This window comes from Heptranchias perlo, chromosome 20, assembly GCF_035084215.1.
Source record: "Heptranchias perlo isolate sHepPer1 chromosome 20, sHepPer1.hap1, whole genome shotgun sequence".
Taxonomy (NCBI): Eukaryota; Metazoa; Chordata; class Chondrichthyes; order Hexanchiformes; family Hexanchidae; genus Heptranchias; species Heptranchias perlo.
In genome coordinates, this window is record NC_090344.1 from 20139637 (window position 1) to 20156951 (window position 17315).

General features: G+C 43.6%; 2 non-coding genes across 2 annotated transcripts; one reads left to right on the forward strand and one right to left on the reverse strand.

Annotated features, from left to right (window-relative positions):
• The first annotated feature begins 361 nt into the window (after nt 1-361).
• On the forward strand, nt 362-443 carry trnas-cga (transfer RNA serine (anticodon CGA)). The gene has a single exon. It is a non-coding gene; the product is annotated as a tRNA-Ser (tRNA).
• A 4386-nt stretch (nt 444-4829) lies between these two features.
• trnat-agu (transfer RNA threonine (anticodon AGU)) lies at nt 4830-4903 on the reverse strand. The gene has a single exon. It is a non-coding gene; the product is annotated as a tRNA-Thr (tRNA).
• Nucleotides 4904-17315: the final 12412 nt, after the last annotated feature.

Sequence of the window (17315 nt, forward strand, 5' to 3'; positions counted from 1 at the left end):
AAGACCTCAAGACCTCCCAAAGCGCTATACAGCCAATGAGGTATTTTTGAAGTGTAGTCACTGTTATACTTGTGGTCGAGTGGATAATCTGCGGATGCCGAGGGAGACAACAATGTAACTTTCGAGAAATTAATTCTGAAAAGTCTCACTTGGCATGACAAGTCGCACATTCAAAACGAATGTGGTAAAGAGAGGCTAATATTGTTGATATGAAATAGTTAGTGTACAACTTCACATTGCTGTACATCGGAATAGAAAAAGTGATTGGATGGATCGCAGGATGGCCGATCGGCAATGGGTTGCACCGAATTCTGCATTGGTTGCACCCTTTTGGTAGCAGTAGCTGTTCTGTTTTTGTATAGCTGCGATGGCCGAGTGGTTAAGGCGTTAGACTCGAAATCTAATGGGGTTTCCCTGCGCAGGTTCGAATCCTGCTCGTAGCGCTATTTCTTATAGATTTGTTCAATGATCAAACAAATAAGGACTGGAGTTGACGGACCGTGTTCCCTCCCTCAGAGAGATGATCCAGCGTGGCAAATGCTTTTAATTCGGAGCCAATGGTCTCTTGCAGAGTTGCACGGCACGTGAAAGAATCTCTACCAAGCTCCATCTTAAATTCTGCTCGTTCGCAAAGCTTGATATTTATCCGATTTGTTTCTATACTTTAATCTCTCCCTGTCCCTGTCTCTTGACTCTCTGAATTTTCCCCTGATGGACTTCTCAGGTTTTCTTGAACGGCCAAGGATGATCGAACCTGCAACACCAGCAGAGAAGGGTAAAGATGGAAAGACTGAGACGGGGGGAGAAGCAAAGGTGCAACCCAGTTGATTTATTCGGAGCTATTGTCCACACATTTATGTCTCTTCGACCTCACAGTGAAAAAAATCAGCAATTTGAATACAGTGCACTTATGGTAGAGTGTTTAAATGCGAGTGTTGAGACATACAACAATCGAACCGTTGCCATGGTGATGATCGAATCTAAACACTAGACCACAAAGAAACGCTGAAAATTCTTTGGTGCGAACAAGCAGCCCAACGCGGCCTTTCCTACTTGCCTCTTTGTAATTCAGGTCATTATCGTGCGAGACAAGCTGCCCGCAAAAAAATGGCATTTTCTGTTCAAACTACTATCGCGACAGCAGGTGATGTTCAGGCAATGACAGCACCAAGTGCAACTAGGCATGTACATGAAATGGAAAGTGAGGTAAAATAGTACCACAAGCTGCTGATGGACATGTTTCCATTTCCAAAATTCACGAACCTGAATGCAGCTCCTGGGAAAACTGCAAGGCCACGCAGGTCCATCATGAATCATTTGAAGCAACTGGCAGTTTAAAGTGGCATCTCCTCCTGCTTCTGTATGGGGTGAAGGAGAGACACCGTCGTCATAAACGTACAGTTTGATTTTGTACAGAACTGTACAGAGAAGGAGCACATATACTGGGGCTGTGAGATATTCTATGTTTTTCATATTTAACCACAAGAATATCCGCAGTCAGAAGCTGAAAAGAAGGGAGAGATAAGAGGCCTGAAAATAAACACAGAGCTGAATGAATCACGGAAGAGTGAAAGAAAAGTAAATCTTACCAGTTCTGCTGTGATCCGTGCGCAATCTTGGGCGCTCCCCGATGGACTGATGGTGAGAATTTAATGCTCCCACCAACGCATTATGTTCGATTCCAAGTCAGCGAATTAACTTTAGCAAAAGTTATTAAATTAATTACATGAAACTAATTAAACCCTGTTGGTAGATGAATGACTGTTTTATTCACCATTAATCAAACGATAACTTTCTATTTCATACTGAAGGAGATGTTGACGTGGTTACCGAGAGACAGTCAATACTTTAATCAGATTTTTATGCTTTGCAGGTGATCAAATTTCATCATTTTATAGACTGTATCTTAAGGGTATGATTAAAAGCTCAGTGCAGCTGTTGTTAAATTTAAAATGAATAGGAAATTGTCGCCTTTTATTACAAGAACGCCCGAACCGGTTCTACGATCAAGATGAAAGTAACGCAACGAGCAACATGTGATACAAAAATCCCCACCGTTTTGCTTTTCCAACATAAAGGGTGTGACATTTATTTTCTGAACATAGAAACAGTCTGGTCTCGCTCACTACAGAAATCTCCATGTCACAGCGAAACAGCTCTCCTGCAGCAAGTGCGGCCTCCCTTCGGGCCTTTCCGGGGCTTGTCTGCCAAGGAGAATTGTAATTTTCTTGCTTCCAAAACATACATTGAAACCCTGGAACTTTGAGGCGAAGAATCCTGAGGAAAAATCAAATAAGAGCTCGAACCATCAAACTTCCGTGCAAACCGACAGCACCAACGAGACAGGCGAAGAGGTCACCTGCTAAACCAATAATTAATTGGGCTAAACTTTGAGTTTGCAGCGACCAATATAACAACTGTCTACAGTCAGTCCAAAATGAATGATTGAAGCTTGTCGGAGTGAAAATCCAAACAGCCGGTCTTCACTCTTAAACCAGCAATTATGAAGAAAAACATGCCGGAGAAATACTCGCTTTCAGTGCGGTGACACTGGGCCAGAGTAAAGCTCAGTTAATATGATTGGTGAGTGGCTGGAGGGTGGATTTCGAACTCCTGACCGATTGCACTGCATTTTCCAGATCTGCTTGGAGCACCAATCCCTTCAATTCATCACTTACAATTCGATTCTCTGTTTCATTTCGCTGACGCTTGGTGAAATTTTACAAATTGGAAGCGATCAGTGTCAAAGCTAACCACGTCACCGACATGCTCGCAGATATAAAGCGGCAACACTCTGCTTCAGCTGGATGAAAGCCGAGAGCGATTTCACGGTCAAATATAATGGCGAACAAAACTTATTCAAAGAAAGTGCAGGTCGTTGAGTTGCCTTTAAATTCCTGATTGTTTGCATTGAACTTCTTCCCATTGCGTTTGAGAGCCACGTGGGGCGATTTGGGGACTTCATTTCATTTTATGCAGAAGTTTCAAATGCAGTTCAAGGTCAAAAGTCCTGGGACCATTGTTGTTCACAATTTATCGGTGCTGGGACCATTGTTGTTCCAATTTATCGGTGCTGGGACCATTGTTGTTCACAATTTATCGGTGCTGGGACCATTGTTGTTCACAATTTATCGGTGCTGGGACCATTGTTGTTCACAATTTATCGGTGCTGGGACCACTGTTGTTCACAATTTATCGGTGCTGCGACCATTGTTGTTCACAATTTATCGGTGCTGGGATTACTGTTGTTCACAATTTATCGGTGCTGGGTTCACGGTTGTTCACAATTTATCGGTGTTGGCGCCACTGTTGTTCACAGTTTATCGTTGCTGGCGCCATTGTTGTTCAAAATTTTGTCAGTGCTGCGACCACTGTTGTTCACAATATATCGGTGCTGGGACCACTGTTGTTCAAAGTTTATCGGTGCTGGGGCCACTGTTGTTCACAATTTATCGGTGCTGGGACCACTGTTGTTCACAATTTATCAGTGCTGGGACCACTGTTGTTCACAATTTATCAGTGCAGGGACAACTGTTGTTCACAATTTATCGGTGATGGGACCACTGTTGTTCACAATTTACATTAATGATTTAGTCACAGGAATCGGAAATACAATTTCAAAATTGACAGACAGCACATAATTGGGAGCTGTAGTTAATGCAAAGGAAAAATGCGAAAAATACAGGAAGACGTCAGTAAACTTGCAAAACGGGCGTGTAAATGGCAAATTAGTTTCAATATTTATTGTGTATTCCCTTGCCTTGTTTGCCCTCCCTAAATGCATTACCTCATTCTCCAGATTGAATTGCATTTGCTACTATTCTATCCACCTGTCCATTCCACTGATATCTTCCTGCAGTCCACAGCTTCCCTCCTCACCATCAACCACACGACCAATTTTTGCATCTTCTGCAAAATTGTTAATAATACCCCGTACATTTAAATCCAAATCAATGATCTGTGCTACGAAAAGCAGCGACCTAGTACGGATCCCTGCGGAACCCCACTCGAGACAGCCTTGCAGTCACAAAAACACCCGTCGACCATTGCTTCCTACCACTCAGTCAATTTTGGATCAACTTGCCAATTTTCCTTGGATCCAATGGACTTTTACACTTTTGACCAATCTGCCATGTAGGAATTTGTCAAAAGCCTCGCGAAAATCTATGTAGACTACAAAAAACGCACTACCCTCATCCACCTTCCTTGATACCTCCAAAAAAATTCAATTCAAACGACCTTCCCTTAACAAATCCATGCTGACTGCCCTTCATTAATCCGTCCCTTTCTAAATGAAGATTAATACCGAGGTTAGGCTGACTGGGCTGCAATAATTCGATCTATTCCTTTCTCCCTTTTTAAACAACGGTGCAACTTCAGCAGTCCTCCAATCCTCCGGCATCACACCTGCAGCCAGGGAGGATTGGAAAATGATGGTCAGAGCCTCCGATATTTCCTTCCTTGCTTCTGTTAACAACCTGGGATGTATTTCATCCGGGCCTGGCGATTCAGGTGGAGTGATTTGGGGACTTCCTTTCCCTCTTTGCAAACGTTTGCACCGCAGGTCAAGATCACAAGTCTTGAACCAAATTAGGACTACTTCCGGGTTTGAACCTCAAATCGCGAAATAAACCACGACCCCAACGAGCCCAGAAACAAGAACGTGTCTTGAAATTAACATGTTGCAGACACATGCTATGAGAGGTCTGTCTGTGCAATGAAAGGGCGTTTTTGAACAGTCATTCGGTTCTCCGTTTCCTCCTGAACAAACACCACAGTGTTATTTTGTCGCTCAATTCCACAAATTAGGTAAAATAACCAGCTGCACAAGGCACTGCTGGGAGTTGAACCCAGGATCTTCTGTTTACTAGACAGACGCTTTAACCAACTAAGCCACAGCGCCAATTGATGACACTTTGTCTCCACCTCCTCTCATTAATATCTATCAGCGACACTTCACTGTTGGGGGTTCAGGCCGTTTTATCTTTGTCTGTTTCGCTTGTCCGTTCACCTGTGCATTCCGACACTGACTGGATTTCTCGCTGTGTTTATCTTTGTGTATCCATCAGTGCGTTGATACACGGATGATTATGTGTGATTGTATTTGTTACATTAAATAAATTCGGGGATCAGACAATTCTCGCTCTGACATTGGAGAACTATTGAGCCGAACTTTACAGCGAAGTGTTGTTTATTGTCGTGCTGAAACTAAAAAAAAGCGTAAGAGGAGCAAAAAGGGAAAAGGAGAAAAACTTGTGAGGGAAAATGAGGACAACTCTCAAGGTTTTTCCAAATATATTAAGAGAACGAAGGGAGGCTTGGAGTAATGTGGGCCGCTTGAAGACAGATGGAGGTGATATTGTAATTGAAAATCAGGAAATGGCAGAGTTGCTAAATTTTTACTTTGCATCGGTCGTCACAGAAATGGATGAGGCTAACACAGCAGAGACACGAGGAAAACTGTTAATAAATCAAGGGGTTTCGTTTTAGTAAAATAATGGCAATGGAGAAAATAATTAGGCGAAAGATAGACAAATCTCCACGACCTGATGTTTGCCATCCCAGGGGATTGAAAGGAACAAGTGAGGAAATTGTACATGCTTTAGTCATGATCGATCAAAACTCTCTTGATTTAAGAATTGTTATTTAATGAAGCGCATCTTGATTGGAGGCTTCTGTTTGAGAAAGATCTCGAAGTGATAATTGAGAGACCGAAAATGAAACTGTTTGTCAGGAGCGCTGATGTTGTCGGTTGTTCGCTGCTCTCGTGTTGCACAATTATTGAGCGTGCGTTACTTATTTATAGCAGTATGGACTCCAGAAATGACCAGATTGTGAGTTCGAGCGTCTTCTAAAACAATCAAACCTTTTACTCCGAACATTTTGACTGGAGTTCAAGGTACAACTGTTATGTTCCATAACGCGTCTTCTTCTTAGTGTTCCCATGGGAGCTCTTGGGTTCCTCCGGCCTGCCGTCTTGCAATAGCAGGTGCCAGTTTACTTGTTCACAGGGGGAGAGGGGACTTTTAGCGGCAGCTCATATGGCAAAGGGGCCGGTACGAGATCTTTAAATCTAAAGAACCAAACAAACAATTCTTCTTTTCGTTAAGCCGATATTCATCCGTTGGAAGTTTCGTGTTGGCAAAATTTGGAAGGGAAATATTCTGCCTGGTGTCACTGTGTAACGGGAGAAATTATTCAGCTTACAGATGTTAATACGCTGAAAGGTCGAGAGGCCTTTTCCAGCTCCCGTGTGGGACAAGTTCAGCTTTTGTGCCGCTGGGTAAAGTGTTATTTTAATTGGTGCTAACGAATGACAAGACATTTGGCACAAACAAGAAGAATTGTAAACTCACGAGTTCACTGTCCATGTTTCTTACATCATGTTCAACAGGAACAAGGATTCTCCTCAACACGTTGCTGAGAATTTTATCAAACGGACCTCACCCTTGCTCGACGGCTGCAGGGATGATTCAGAGGCCTCACATGAATATGCACGATGGGAGCTTATGTCGTATCGAGCCTGGGTAGCTCAGTCGGTAGAGTATCAGACTTTTAAAGTGGGCAGTGAGCTGAAGGTCCAGCGTTTAACTCCCTGTCCAGGCTCCAAATTTCGGAATAGCTGGCAAGCTGTGACTTTGCAGCGGGACCTGTTATGTGTTGTCAAAGTTTCGGAAGTATCCTTTTTCCCAGTGTGGGCAGTAATGTGATGTCTGAAGCGGTTCCCCATCAGGAATTCTAGTTCACTATATTAATTTCGCAACACTCATTAAACTCTGTAAAAAAGACGAATGCTTGTTCAAATCGCCATTAATCAACCAGTAACTTTCTGTTTCCGGCTGAATGAAATGCTAACTTTTTTATGCTCTCATTCACCAGGCCGAAATTAGGGAGTTCAGAGGGGAAGTGAAAAAGGAAATGAGAGGCAAAGAGAAATATGACTATGGACTGACGGCCAACATAAAAGGGAATCCAAAAGTCTTCTGCAGGCATGTAAACAGTAAACGGGTAGTAAGCGGAGGCGAGAGGCGGATTCGGCCCGATCAAGGAGATCTACTCATGGAGGCAGAGGGGATGTCCGAGGTACCAAATGAGTACTTTGCATCTGTCTTTACCAAGGAAGAAGATGCTGCCAGAGTCTCAGCAAAGGAACTTATAGTTGAGATCATGGATGGTCTAAAAATTGATAAAGAAGAGGCACTTGAACGGCTGGCTGTACTTAAAGTAGGTAAACCACCTGTTCCGGATGGGATACATGCTGGGTTGCTGAGGGAAGTAAGGGTGGAAATTGCAGAGGTACTGGCCATAATCTATCAACATCCATAGATATGTGGGTGGTGCCAGAGGACTGGAGAATTGCAAAGGTTGCACCCATGTTCAGAAATGGGTGCACGGATAAACCCAGCAAATATAGGCCAGTCAGTTTAACCTCAGTGGTGGGGAAACTTTTAGAAACGATAATCCGGGACAGAATTAACAGTCACTTGGTCGAGGGTGAATTGATTAGGGAAAGCCAGCACGGATTTGTTAAATACAAATCGTGCTTAACTAACCTGTAAGAGTTTTTGATGAGGTAACAGAGAGGATAGATGAAGGCAATTCAGTTGATGCGGTGTATATAGACTTTCAAAAGGTGTTTGATAAAGTGCTGCATGGTAGGCTTATCATCAAGAAAGGGACAGGAAACAGAGATTACTGGGGAACGGTTGTTTTTCGAACTGGAGAGAGTTGTACAGTGGTGTTCCCCAGGGATCAGTGCTCGGACCACTGCTTTTCCTGATATATATCAATGACTTGGACTTGAGTGCACAGGGCACAATTTCAAAATTTGCAGATGAAACAAACCTTGGAAGGGTAGTAAACAGTGTTGAGGACAGTGATAGACTTCAAATGACATAGACAGGCTGGTGGCATGGGCGGAGACGTGGCAGATGAAATTTAACGCAGAAAAATGCGAAGTGATACATTTCGGTTGGAAGAACGAGGAGAGGCAATATAAACTCCAGGGCACAAATGTGAAAGCGGTACAGGAACAAAAAGGGGTTTATGTGTACAAATAGTTGAATGTGGCAGGGCAGGTTGAGAAAGCTGTTAAAAAGCATTCGGGGTCCTGGGCTTTATAAATAGATGTATAGAGTGCAAAAGTATGTAAGTCAGGATGAAACATTATAACAGACTGGTTCGAACACATCTGAAGTATTGTGTCCGGTTCGGGACACCGCACTTCAGGAAAGATGTGAAGGCCTTGGAGGGGGTGCAGAAAAAAATTATCAGCATAATTGCAGGGATGAGGGACTTTAGTTACGTGGATAGACTGGAGAATCTGAGGTTGTTCTCCTCTGAACAGAGACGGTTTTGTCGAGATTTGATAGAGGTATTCAAAATCATGAAGGATCGAAACACAGAAGATGGAGAGAAACTGTTCCCATTGGCGGAAGGGTCAAGAACCAGAGGACATCGGTTTCAGGTGATTGGAAAAATAACCAAAGGTGACATGAGGAAAACCTTCTTCACACAGCGAGAGGTTCGGATCTGGAATGCACTGCCCGAGGGTGTGAAGGAGGCAGATTCAATCATGGCCTTCAAAAGGGGAACTGGATAAGTACTTGAAAGGAAAAAAAATGCAGGGCTTCGGGGAAAGGCGGGGGAGTGTTTCTAGCTGGATTGCTCTTGCAGAGAGCTAGCACGGACTCGATGGTCCGAATGGCCTCTTTCCGTGCTGCAACCTTTCCATAATTCAACTCAATGTGCATGAGGCGATGCAAAGGGAACAGAGCGTGCCGCAAATCGACACACCTCTCAGTGTCCTCCCAAGCAATGTAGTTTAAGAGCAAATAATTCTGAAACGTCTCACTTGACAACTCAAGTCGTACACTCGAAACCAATTTGGTAAAGGGAGACTAATATTGGTGATTGGAAATATTTGGTGTGCAACTTGATTTTGCTGGACACCGGAGCAGAAAACGAGATTGGATGCACAGACCTGGTCTGAAATGATGGCCGATCGGCCGTGGGAGGCAACGAACTTTTACACTGGCTGCAAAGCTGAAGTAACAGCGGCTCGTTGTTCTTGGGGTATGATTCTCGCTTCGGGTGTTTCATTGAGTGATATGCGAGAGGTCCCGGGTTCAAATCCCGGACGAGCCCTCCTTTTAGTGAAAAGTCACCAATTGGCTTCTGACATGTTTTCAGTGTTGCTGTTGGTGGAACTGAATAATGTCCAGAGGATGTTTGAGCTGCAGTGGACTCAATGCCGGAGTATCGTCGGCGCAACACACGTGAAGGAAATAAAATGTCTCAAGATGATGAGGAGTTTGAAGCTAAATTTGGATTTTTTTCCAATTCAGGCGGATATTAGATGACGGGATAGAAAGCCACATATCCAAGTTTGCCGATGACACCAAGATGGGCAGCATTTTCAGCAGTGCAGATGGAAACATAAAATTACAGAGAGGTATTAATATAATAAATGAATGGGTAAAATTGTGGCAAATCGATATCAATTTAGTCAAGTGTGAGCTCATCCACTTTGGACCAAAACGGATAGATCAGAATACTTTCTAAATGGTGAAAAGCTCGAAACAGTGGAGGTCCAAAAAGACTGATGTGTCCATCTACATACATCATTAAAATATCATTGACAGGTACAAAAAATAATCAAAAATGTTAATGGGATGTTGGTCTTTATATCTAGAGGACGAGAATAGAAGGGGATGGGCATTATGATACAGCTATACAAAGCCCTGCTTGGACCACACCTGAAGTACTGTATTCAGTTCTGGGCAACGAACCTTAGGTAGGATATATTGGCTGTGGAGCGAGTGCAGCTTCGGTTTACTGGAATGTTACCTCAACCCCAAGGGTTTAATTACGCGGAGAGATTACATGAACTCGGGTTTACCTCGAATTTAGTAGATTAAGAGCTGATTTGATCGAACTTTTCGAAATATTAAGGGGAACTGATGGAGTCGATAGAGAAAATCTATTTCCGCCGGTTGGGATGTCTAGGACTCGGGAACATCGCCTAAATATTAGGGTCAGGACTTTCAGGAGTGAAGTTGGGAAACACCTCTGCAAGCAAAGGGAGATAGAAGTTTGGAACTCTCTTCCGCAAACCGCAGTTGATGCGAACTGAATTGTTAATTTTATACCTGAGATTGATCGATTTTTGTTAAGTGAAGTTATTGAGCAATACGGGGCTAAAGCGATTATCTGGAGTTCGGTCATATATCAGCCATGATCTGTTTGAATTGCGGAACAGGCTCGAGGGGAGAAATGGCAGACTTATATTCCTCAGCTCCTCATTTGTGAGAATGATTCTGCATTGGCCGGAAATCGAACCAAAGTCTCCCGCATAAGAGGTGAGAATTCGACCCCTGCACAACCAATGCGCGCGTTCTTAATAGCGGCAAGTGTCCATTTGGAATCCGATCTGAACGAACATGTCGTTTACAGCTGCGGTGGCCGAGTGTTTAAAGCGTTGGACTCAAAATTCAATTGAGGTTTTCCTGCCCAGGTTTGAATTCTGATCGCAGAGCAACTGTTTAAAGATCACTTCAGTGCTGAAATAGATTAATTGGAGTTAATTGACCGCATTTATCTCTCTCCCAGAATGAGACATTCGACAGCGTGGCCGGTGCTTTTAATTAGTGTCAGATCTTCTCTTGCAAGATTTCAAGACCCGAGAAGGAATCTCTCCCAATCTGTAACTTAAATTCTGCTAGTTTGCAAAACCTGACATTTCCACTCTTCATTTTCTTTGCCTGCATCTCTCTATCTCTCCCTGTCTCTGTCTTTTGTCTCTCTGTGTTGTCCCCGATGGACTTCTCAGGCTTCGTTGAACGGCGAGAGCTGATCGAACCTGCAATAATATCAGAGAATGTGGAAGAAAAAAAAGACGGAGACAGTAGGAAAAGTAAAGGTGCAACCGAGCTGATAAATTCGTAGCTAATGTATCCACATTCATGGATTTTCGCTCTCATAGTGAATGAAAGCAGCAATTTGAGTAAAGTGTACTTATGGTGGAGTGTAAACTATGACGATGCCGAGACAGACGACAATGTCGTTTCAGAGTAATTCATTCTGTAAAGTGTTACTTGATAATACAAGTCGTACATTCAAAACTAATTTGATATTGTTGATATGATATAATTAGTGCAGAACCTGACATTGTTCTACATCGTATATCGTACAAGAAAGCGGAATTGTATGGACATGGTGTTCTGAAAGGATGGCGGATCGGCTGCTTCGCAGCGAAATTTTACAGTGGCTGCACGGCTCTGTTGCCAGTTGGTCTTTGGGTCTGATTCTCGCTCAAGGTGTTTCACGGGTTCAAATCCCGGATGAGCTCCGTTGTGTACCCATTTTTAGTCAAAAATCACCAATTGGCTTCTCATTTCCTTTCAGCGGTGCAGAAGGCAGGTTTGACTTATCTCCAGCAGAGCATGTTTGAGCACCAGAGGACAGAATGCAGAGGGTTTGTCCACGAAAGACACGTGGATGAAATGAAGATAATCTTTCAAGAAGTTGTACAGATTGAAGCCGGCACATGAATTTATCCCAATTCAGGCGATCTCATGGGTACAGATAAAAAAGGTAAAGGATGCTGCATTGGACTGCAACCAAACCCCTGGTTTCCCACCGGCAGGTGAGGGTTCCACACTGAACCACCAATGCACGCATGGCTGCAGTTTGCACGTGTAGCGTTGGATAAAAGTCTGGAACATGCAATCTGGCAGAGTTCCTGTGATAAGCCTGCGCAGTCTGCTCTACAGCCGCGTGCTGCCTGTGGGTGACCAAACGAGTGGGTCAAGCATGGTCTTGAAATTGACTGAAATTCGAAATCACTTCACACCGCCACTGTAAAATGGTCAAATAAATAACAGCTGTAGTTTCCAAGCAATGTTTACTTCTCTCAGAAATAAAGTTATAATCCAGCCCTATGTGCATCTCACGACATGAGACGAATTTCCTTTAAGCTGCAGCTTAAATTCTGCTCAATCACAGAATTGGAAATTTAGACTATTTTTCTTTGCATGTATCTCTCTATCTCTGTCTGCGTTTCTTCACTTTCGGTGTTGCTCCCTAATGGACTTATCAGGCTTCCTTCAACGGCCAGGTCTGGAAACCCGGGATGGGAAAAGGCTGTCGGTTCTTCGTCCAATTGTTGGATTTCGATGGGATGAGTTTTGCTATTTTCAGTCTCCGTTTTCGGGAAATATAAACCCAGATGGGTTTTCACCTCCTCGGGTCCCGACACCTTCGGGTTATGGGAATGAACCCGATCTATCGTTCGGTCTTAATATCTGTATTCTCATTATTTAACAATAAAATTACGGGGTTACAGTTATTTTCAGGACACATTTTAGAAATTAACACATAACAGACTTATTCGAAAACTAGAAGCACGTGGGATTAAAGGGCCGGTGGTCACGTGGGCAAGTAATTGGCTGAGGGATAGGAGGCAGAGATTCGTGGTGAACGGATGTTTTTCTGACTGGGGAGAAATATGCAGTGGAATCCCCCAGGGGTCGGTATTAGGGCTATTGCTTTTCTTGTTATATATAAATGACTGGGATGTGGGAATAGGGAGTACAATTTCGAAGTTTGCGGATGATACATAACTTGGCAACGTAGTAAATCGTGAGCAAGATAATAGCAGACTTTAGGATGAGATGGATGGACTGGTGAAATTGGCGGTCACGTGACAGATTTAACGCCGATCAGTGTGAAGTGATGCACTTTTGGAAGAAGAACATGGAGAGGCAGCATAATCTAAATGGAACAAATTATGAGGGGTTCCAAGAGCAGAGGGACCTGGGGTTCATATTCATAAAACAAGGCAAGTTGATAAGGTGGTTAAGAAAGCGTATGGGATACTTGGCTTTGTAAACAGGGGCATTGAATGCAAATAAAAAGGAAATTATACTAATCCTTACAATCAGTGGTTAGGCCTCAGCTGGAGTATATTGTACAGATCTGGGCACCAAACTTTAGGATAAAAAGGCATTGAAGAGGATTCAGAGCCGGTTGACCTGGATGTTACCAGGGATGAGGGACTTCAGTTATATGGAGAGATTGGAGAAGCTGGGATTATTCTCCTTACAGCAGAGATGATTAACGGGAGACCTAACAGAGATATTCAAAATAATGAGGGGTTTTGAAAGAGCAAGTAGGGAGAAACTGTTTCCTCTGGCAAGTGGGTCGGTAAACAGAGGTCACAGATTTAAAATAATTGGCAAAAGAACTAGAGGGGAATTGAGGAGAATTATTTTCACACAGAGGGTTTGTTAAGATCAGGAACGCACTTCCTGAAAGGGTGGTGGAAGCCGATTCCATAGGATCATTCAAAAGGCAATTGGACATAATTGAAGAGGACGAATTTGCAGGATTATTGGGAAAAATCTGGGGTGTGAGTTTAATTTGGACAGGTCTTCGAAAAAGCCGGCACTGGCACGACGGCCGAATGGCCTCCTTCTGTGCTGTAAGATTCTATGATTCTATGATTACCTTCTGAATCATTGCAATTGAAGCTATTCAGTGTTGAGCAACGAAGAAAATTATAACCGTGATATTCTGCTTCTCCATTCCCTTATGAATATCGCAGATTATAATGTCCAGGCGGGGGTGGGTCTGAATGGGGGATAGAGTGCGGAGATTGGAATTTAATCCGAGCAGAATGAACTTGGTCTCATCAGTTTTTGTTATTTTTCCGACCAGCTGCCCGAAGCAGGTGGTGAACCGTTTTCTCGAGAGAGGATCGTCATTTCAGTTCAGAAGGAAAAAGGTATCAAGAAAATCGGGTAAAACGCACAGAGAATGATCCGGGACTTACAGCACATCCATTTTTAACAGACACAGACACGCAATGATCCGGACATAAATCATAATTATGGTACATACGTTTCTCTTACGATGACCATAAGATTTACTCTTTTTACAATGACACCAATCTTCAATCTGATACTTCGCGACCAAACAATCTCAACACCTTCCTGGAAGGAACTGTAGCTGATTTCAGCAAACAATGCACAACCCTCCGTCTGCCGTTTCGAGAAGGATGGGGCTTTCACCAGACATTCTTTCACGAATGAGAGGAACAAAACTTAAACACAATAACGACGAAGATGGGATTTGCACCCACGCTTGCAGAGCACAACAGATTAAGAGGTCATCGCTTTAACCTCTCAACCACCTCGTCGCATGGAGAAATGCGTGAAAGCCCCTTTATTCAAAATGAAAATACTGACTCTGTTGCCAACCTGAAACAGAAACTGCAAATGTGCGTATCCTCAGCAGGTCAGGCAGAATCTTTAGACACAGAAACAGAATTAACGTTTCATGTCGATGACCATCACATGAGTCTTCGAACTCACTCAACTTGCGCCTTGTAGATGGTTGAACGGCTTTAGGGAATTCGAAGGTGAGTCACTTGGCGCAGAATATCCAGCCTCTGTGGCTGGTCCAGTTATGTTTCTGGTTAATGGTGACCACCAAATGTTGATGGTGGGGGATTCGGCGATGTTAATACCGAATCCCCACAGAAGAGATTTACTGTAAAGATTCCAGGGATGAGGGGCATAAGTTTCATGGATAGATTGGAGAAGCTGGGGTTGTTCTGCTTGGAACAGAGACGGTTACGAGGAGATTTGAAAGAGGTATTCAAAATCTTGAAGGATCTGGACAGAGTAGATAGAGAGAAACTGTTCCTATCAAAAACCAAAGAACATAGATTTAAGGTGTTTGGCAAAAGAACCAAAGGTGACATGAGGAAAAACTTTTCTGCACAGCGAGTGTTTCGGATCTGGAATGCACTGCCCGAGGGGGTGGTGGAGGCAGATTCAATCATGGTCTTCAATAAGGAACTGGATAAGTATTTGAAACGAAAGAAAATACAGGGCTACACGGATAGGGTGGGGGAGTGGGTCTATCTGGATTGCACTGGCAGATTGTCGGCACGGATTCGATGTGCCGAATGGCCTCTTTTCGTGCTGTGACCTTTCTATGATTCTATTCTGTGTGTCGGGGGCGATGCAAAGCGACCGGAGCGTGACGTAAATCGACCTGCTCATGTCCATTCCCTGATAATAAATCCGAGTGTGATGTAAAGAAGAAATTCATAATTATGTTACATATCTTTTATATTATACTGACTATAAGAGGTGCTCGGTTCACCAGGGCGCCATTGTGCACATTGATTGATACTTCACCGAGATCACACCTTACAGTCCCAACACCTCCGTCTAAGAAACAGTTGGGTGGCAATCCAGACTTTGCTGAATTTTACAAACAGGTGTAAACCAGCAATGCGGAAAAACACATCTTATTAAAGAAGGGTTTTTGGTGTGGCGGCCAAAATGAAAAACTCGACAAATTCTGGCAGCAGTAAGATTCGAACCCAAATAATTCAGAGATGGAAGCTGGCATCTTCGACAGTCAAGTTGCTCAAACACATGACAAACCTTTTAGTTCTGATTACAAATGTCATGCAGCTGGAACGTTTCCTCTGGTTCTTTCTCCACAGGTGCTGCCTGACCTGCTCAGCGTTTCCAGCATTTTCTGTTTTCATTTTTGTGATTTCACAATGGCTGTTTGCCTGAAAACACCCAATTTGACCCAAGAACGCAGCTCGCACTTCACTTTCCTCACGCGCTTAAAGTCTGCCGTTTCCGAACAAAATTCCCCTCTTCGCCGAGCTTTCAAAGGACCTTTCGCTCACGGCCAATCTCCTGTAATCGACACCTTTTCACCATTGCCGCTCTTTTCATTTCTCCTCATTCCTTTTGAATCAGATATTTCCACAGACCTATTAAGATCAAGCGGAACATTTCCGACTTTACTGCACCGCCCAGATTGTCAAAAGTGCACCTTTCAGCCGTCATTAAGAACATAAGAACATAAGAAATTGGAGCAGGAGTAGGCCAATCGGCCCCTCGAGCCTGCTCCGCCATTCAATAAGATCATGGCTGATCTGATCCCAACCACAAATCTAAAGAACACAAGAAGTCGGAGCAGGACCCGGCCACATAGCCCCTGGGCCCTCTCCGCCACCCACAGGGCATTGACCGATCCGAACTCAGCTTCATGTCCAATTTCCTGCCCGCTCCCCATAACCCCTAATTCCCTTTACTTCTAGGAAACTGTCTATTTCTGTTTTAAATTTATCTAATGATGTAGCTTCCACAGCTTCCTGGGGCAGCAAATTCCACAGACCTACCGCCCTCTGAGTGAAGAAGTTTCTCCTCATCTCAGTTTTGAAAGAGCAGCCCCTTATTCTAAGATTATGCCCCCTAGTTCTAGTTTCACCCATCTTTGGGAACATCCTTACTGCATCCACCCGATCAAGACCCTTCACAATCTTATATGTTTCAATAAGATCGCCTCTCATTCTTCTGAACTCCAATGAGTAGAGTCCCAATCTACTCAACCTCTCCTCATATGTCCGCCCCCTCATCCCCGGGATTAACCGAGTGAACCTTCTTTGTACTGCCTCGAGAGCAAGTATGTCTTTTCTTAAGTATGGAGACCAAAACTGTATGCAGTATTCCAGGTGCGGTCTCACCAATACCTTATATAACTGCAGCAATACCTCCTTGTTTTTATATTCTATCCCCCTAGCAATAAAAGCCAACATTCCGTTGGCTTTCTTGATCACCTGCTGCACCTGCATACCAACTTTTTGATTTTCTTGCACTAGGACCCCCAGATCCCTTTGTACTGCAGTACTTTCCAGTCTCTCGCCATTAAGAAAATAACTTGCTCTCTGATTTTTCCTGCCAAAGTGCATAACCTCACATTTTCCAATATTATATTGCATCTGCCAAATCTCCGCCCACTCACCCAGCCTGTCTATATCCCCTTGCAGGTTTTTTATGTCCTCCTCACTCTCTACTTTCCCTCCCATCTTTGTATCATCTGCAAATTTTGATATGTTGCACTCGGTCCCCTCCTCCAAATCGTTAATATAGATTGTAAAGAGTTGGGGACCCAGCACCGACCCCTGTGGAACACCACTGGTTACTGGTTGCTAGTCCGAAAATGAACCATTTATCCCAACTCTCTGCTTCCTGTTCGATAACCAATCCTCCACCATGCCAGAATATTACCCCCAATCCCGTGATTTTTTATCTTAAGTAATAATCTTTTATGTGGCACCTTGTCGAATGCCTTCTGGAAGTCTAAATACACTATGTCCACTGGTTCCCCTTTATCCACCCTATACGTTATATCCTCGAAGAACTCAAGCAAATTTGTCAGACATGACTTCCCCTTCATAAAGCCATGCTGACTTTGTCCTATTAAATTATGCTTATCTA